Consider the following 6,000-nt stretch of genomic DNA (forward strand, 5'->3'; position numbering starts at 1 on the left):
AATAAAATAAATAATTTAAATATTAATATTTATATTAATTATTTTATTATTAAAGTTTGAAATAAAAAAAACAATACTCTTGTTTAACTATTTTGTAAGATTAAAACTTGATAACCCCAATATCTTTTAATTAATAATATTCATTTGAGTTTGAGAATCATGTATCTAACTAGTGAATCCCTCGAATTAAAAAAAACTTAGGGGCAAAAAAGAGCTTTTTAATTACTAGGATCTTTAACCATTTTGTTTTTTTTTATTTTTAGAAATTAAAATTATAGATATTACTTCACCTTCAAATTTCATTCGAAATTAAAAAATGTAACTTTTAAAAATTGGTTTTTATTCTTGAATTTGGTTAAGATTCATCATATATACTTAAAAAAGAGTTGTAATTATTGTAAGAAATATGGATGAAAAAACTTTTTTTGTCAAAAACAAAAACAAAAAAATCCAAATGGTTAACAAACAATTGCCTAGTTTACAGATTTTGGAAAAAATTGCAAAAATTACTCCTAAAAATTATGGTCATAGTTGTAAATTACACTTTCAAACATTTAATTGTAAAAATTGGGCTTGTAAAAATTGGGTTCTCGAACTAATATAAATGTTAAAATTGAACCCTCAAATCGTATTATAGTATTGAAAAATTGGACCCCCAAATGATAAAAATTAATCCCTCAAATTTATTACATTACGTTTTCAATATACAATTATGTAAGTTTGAAGTTCAAATTTTTTACAGTTCTATGAATTTGAGGGTTCAATTTTTACAATCGGAAAATTTGTAGTATATTACAATTACTATTGTATTAATTTTACAATAAAAAAATGAAAATATAGTTTAATTTAAATCAAAGTTGAAATTAAGTGAATTTTACTCAATAGTGTTGATTTTATTTTTCTTAACATTGATTATTATAGTTATTTAATTAATTAAAAACTCTCATGTACAAGAGTTGTAAAGCTAACTACTAATTAATCCTTCACTAATTAATTATATGAACATGAGTATAACTCAAATGAAATAAAATTTAATATCAAACTCTGGATTAGAGGTTAGAATTATTCATCCCACATATTATGTAAAAGAAAATTTATACAATAAATTTAATATCTCATATATTTAAATGATTTTAATATTTTTATTCATAACTTCATTCTTATATTCTCAACAGATCTATTCTCTTGTTCTCTCTCCATTCTTATTGTACATTAAAATTTATAGATATTAATACTCATTCAACAAAATTCATACATTGCATCTAAAAAACAAATAATGAATATGTTTCTATTTTTTCGTGAATCTTTTCAAGGATCGAAGATCTGTACAGCTGAGTCCCTTGCATGTTATAAATGACCTAGGAATCGGAAGAATTCTAGAACAAAACGAGAAGTAACTAACCAATTTCTAGGAGAGCTCCGAATTGAGTATTTACTCATAAAAATGATAAAGGCAAAATAGAGCTTCGAATGAAAATAATTGTTAGATAATAACACAACTAGGCATATTTATGTGATAATAGCAATAACAATCAAAATCTGTCTTTTGTTTAATATCCTATTTTTACTTTAAAAAAAAAAAAATGATGGAATTAATTCGAATTTAAATATAAGTTAAAAAAACAAAGAATATATATTTCGCAAAATCGGTTTTGATGGGAAAAATGTTCGTCCACACTTTCCCTCCTATCTGTTTTGTTTATCTTCGTCTCCATATCTCATTTTCTTACCCCTTTCCCTTCCATTTTCACCGTCGATTCAGACCGGAAGCTCTATCCGTCTCCGGAATCCTTCGTTTCCTTCATTCTCCTAATCCCCTTTCACCATGTTGTGCAAGTAAAATTCTCTCTTTCTCTTCCGTTTGCGGCATTGGCGTTGATTTGATTCAGGCTAAGGGCGGGTTCTGTTCGAAGCAGAGTAACAGTTGGCATCGAAGGGGCTCGGTTTTTGGGTCGGTGAATGGAGGGAGGTAGCATTAGAAGATTTCATTTTTAAGTTCATTTTTCTTGGTATTGTTTCTTTGTATTGTTTGTTTTTTTTTTTTTTTTTTTTTTTTTTTTTTGGTAGTGGATTTATGGAGGGTGTGTTTGTGCTTCTTTTGAAAATCTCTGAATTTGGATTTCGTTTGTTGTTCTTGCAGCGGATTCGTTTGTGTGTCATGAGTTCTGAACCTTGTGGAGCTCGGAAGGTTTGCGAGTTGGGAGGGAGGAAGAGAGATGGCCCCCTCATTCGGAGAGTTTCGTCGAGCTTCCCTCGAGTTTTTGGGTTTGCAAATAGGTCCTTGTATTCTTTGAATTCTCCGGGCGATTCCTTGGATTTACCGACCTCTTCCTCTTTTGCTCATGGAATCCATGTCTTCCATTGTCCTGTAAGTTCTCCTCTACCGGTTATTATTCGGTACTTTTTCTTTGATTCATTTGATTGATTGTTAATAAATTAAATATCTTCGGCTTTAATGTTTCTAGTCGGATGTAATCGAAAATTTCTTGTGCTATTATATTGTTGTTTTTCATGGGGGTGCAATTGAATCGGTTTTGTGATAGGATGCCGTGGGAATCGTTGCTAAGCTCTCAGAATGTATAGCTTCCAGAGGGGGAAACATACTCAGCGCCGATATTTTTGTCCCTGAAAACAAGAACGACGTCTTCTATTCCTGAAGAATTTTTGGCTTCTTTTGCCTATGGTTGTTTCTGAATAAATCATTTTATATGCTGGTACTATGTAGCTTCCATTTCTTTCCTTTTCCTTTTCTGTGTTAAAAGAGGGGTTTGTAGATGACATGAAGTTAAAACAAGGAAGTAAGCCAACCTTCAGCCAATAAAGAGATGGCATCTAGAACTTGTTCCAAACCTTCAGCCAACCTTCAGCCAACCTCAACCTTCAGCAGTCGAAGACGCCAAAAAAAAATGCAATATACTTTTTGTTTCATACAAAAGTGGATGATGACCTCATTATTCTAACTTACCCAATTGCATACAAAAGTCAATCTATTCCACTATTGTAACATTCAGAGTAAAAAATGTTCTTTTATTTTTGTTCCGCATCATGCCTAGAAACATGGATTCAAAATGAAGGATAATGAATATGGCAGGTTCATATATATGAGTTTTATATTTGATCCAGTACTTCTTAAGCAAATGTTCCATGACCATCGGGCAAGCCAGGAATGACGTCCATGCTCAAATTTCATTTCTTGTATTTTTTTTTGCCTTGTATCTCTAGAAGTCGTGTCCTCCTTTCTGAAAGTATTTCTTATATCCTGTCAGGAGTAATAATTTTAAAGAGTGAAAGAATTTTAAGAGTGAAATTTTTAAAGAGTGAAATTTTTACGTGTTTAAGGGTGTTACTGAGGACTTGCATGAGTAACTAGAATTTGAGAGGAACAAACAAGGTTTTCGTTTTCTCCTTTCTGGGAACAGTTGAAGTTATTGCATACTTGACACTCTCAAAGTGTGTTTTGTGGATCTTGTATGAAAAGAAATGCCTAAATAGTTGGCTTCTTATCCAGAAAAAAGAAGGAGAAAGCAGAAGAACACGGTACTAAAAAATCATGAAATCGGACTAAAATTTGAACCTTGTTTTCTGTTCAAGTAATTTAATTGAAATCTAAAATGTATTCCGATTGTAATGTATTGTTCCATGTTGGGAATTATGGTATGCCATGCTTTGTACCTGTTTTTGACTGGAATAAAACTAGTACAATTTTTCGTTTATGGCCATTAACTAGGCTGTGATGAATGTTAGGTCGAGCTCTATATCTTCAAGGAAGCAATTTGGATTTCTATAGTCCACTATGCTGAATACTTGGTTTTGATATTCCAAACTTCGTCCACTTTCGGTTTCTGCAGCCAGTTGTTTTTGATCCATTAAATGGCCCAAGGATTGCAAATGATGAAGACTTCCTCGTAAGATTTCGAGAACATTTTTTTTTTATTTTTTTTTTTTTTTCTTTTTTTTTTTTTTTTTTAGGATGCAAATGGATGAAGACTTCCTTAAGATTTCGAGAACATTTAACGCTTGGAAATCTGTTGTCCGTGTACCAGATCAAGACCCCAAATATAAGATTGCAATTCTTGCTTCAAAACAGGTTTACCCGTCAATTTCATGTTCTTTTTCTTCTTCTTCTCTCTTCATCTCTCTCTGCTTCTTCTGTTTGTTTGTTTGTTTGTTTGTTTGGCATGGATATTTGAGATTAACTTTACTTTTCCTCATTGCAGGGATCATTGGCTGGTTGATGACTTGCTTCATCAATGGCAAGGAGGGAAACTTCCAGTGAGAAATACATGTGTTATAAGGTTACATCTTTGCAACTTTTTAATTTGTTTCAAAGTGTCGTGACTTTTCTTCTCAATCCACTTGTTTCAGTAATCATGATAGAGCCCCCAACACCCATTGATTGCGCTTTCTTGAAAGATGGTATTGCTTATCATTATTTGCACTAAAAGAAGATAATAAAAGAGAAGGAGAGATATTGGAATTGGTGAAGAATACCGATTTTTTAGTACTTGCCAGGTACATGCAGGTAAATTGGATCATAATACTTCCACATTCCTACCAGCTTGATTCTTTAGGAAAAGGAAAAAGAGTTAATTATGCAGGTTTCCAAATCATACTTTTCATTAAAGACAGATATGGACGAAGTCAATGGATGTTGAAAAGTAGATTTAGTGCAATTTCTTAGTGCTTTTAATAAACTCATTTATTGTGCAATTCAATATCTGATCCTGGCAATTATCAATGTTCTTCTGCAGGTATTATCTGGTAATTTCTTGAGGTGCTATGGCAATGATGTCATTAACATCCACCATGGTCTTCTGCCTTCATTCAAGGGCAGTAATCCTTCAAAACAGGCAAGTTACAGAAGCCATCAACCCCCCTCCCTCACCCCATTCATTTTGTTTCCTTTTCTGTAACTGTCAATGCATGTTTAATTTGTTATTTAGTGACAGGCATTTAATGCGGCGTCGAAGTTAATTGGATGCTACAAGTCATTAGTGACGGAAGAACTTGTTGCAGGACCAATCATTGAAAGATGGTAATCTGCTTAGATTTGTTTAATGCACCAAATCTACACATTCTCTATTTTGTTGTTCGTTATATATGAACCATAGCCTATTCCTATATTCCTTTTTTTTTATAAATCTTTGGATGTTTAATCGGTCATCCTTTATACCTTGTTTTTCTAGTAAACTATTAAATTCAGTAGGTTGTTTTTAAAATTTATAATTATCCTAGTTGAACGCAGTCCATAATTGTTTATGGTGATATACCTGCTGAACAGTACCGGCAAGCATGTTAGTTGCCATTTTCTTTCAATAATATAACCACAATATATCTGTTCAAAATTCTCAGGTTGAGAGGGTTTCCCACAGAGATAATTTGCAGAGTTTTGTACAGAAGTCAGAGAACCTAGAAAAGCAATGTCTAACAAATGCAATTAGATCATACTGTGAACTGCGCGTTTTGCCATACGAGGAAAACAGGACTGTTGTTTTTTAAGAGGAAAATCCAATTTGAAGAGTATGTCAAGTGCATTTCTTCTTCTGCTCATTTGATTTTTTCAATCAACATAATCTTGTTGGTATAATTTCTATATTTAGTTCAATTTCTATCTACAAATATACCTTGACTTCTACATTGATTTATTCCAAAACAACTTGCAAGTTAACAAAATAATGAATTAGGTTTTTTCTCACATAGTTTTGTTGATTGTAAGGTGTTGGTGGATTGGACAAGCGGAAAAATTTCATATTATCTTTGTCTATTCTTTTGAATGTTTGCACTCAGCATTTTAGGTTGTGAGAATTCTCAATAGAGAACATGTTAACTGTCAGATTCTAGCTAACTTATTGAAGGCATGTGCTATACAAAAAAAGAATAATACCTCACTGCAATAGGACCATGTACAGGAACCTATGGTAAAATAATAAGAAACATAGGTCGATTACAAAAATCTCTACTAAGTTACGATGATTAGAAACTCCTTGGGAACTTACATTG

The 6,000-nt window shown here is 32.0% G+C and overlaps 1 pseudogene; it reads left to right on the plus strand.

Moving 5' to 3' along the window:
* Nucleotides 1-1,843: 1,843 nt before the first annotated feature.
* On the plus strand, nt 1,844-5,505 carry LOC150031506 (formyltetrahydrofolate deformylase 1, mitochondrial-like; annotated as a pseudogene).
* The last annotated feature ends 495 nt before the right edge of the window (nt 5,506-6,000 follow it).

The sequence above is a fragment of the Benincasa hispida genome, unplaced genomic scaffold, assembly GCF_027475165.1.
Source record: "Benincasa hispida cultivar pf3 unplaced genomic scaffold, pf3_genome.v1.1 HicScf118, whole genome shotgun sequence".
NCBI lineage: Eukaryota > Viridiplantae > Streptophyta > Magnoliopsida > Cucurbitales > Cucurbitaceae > Benincasa > Benincasa hispida.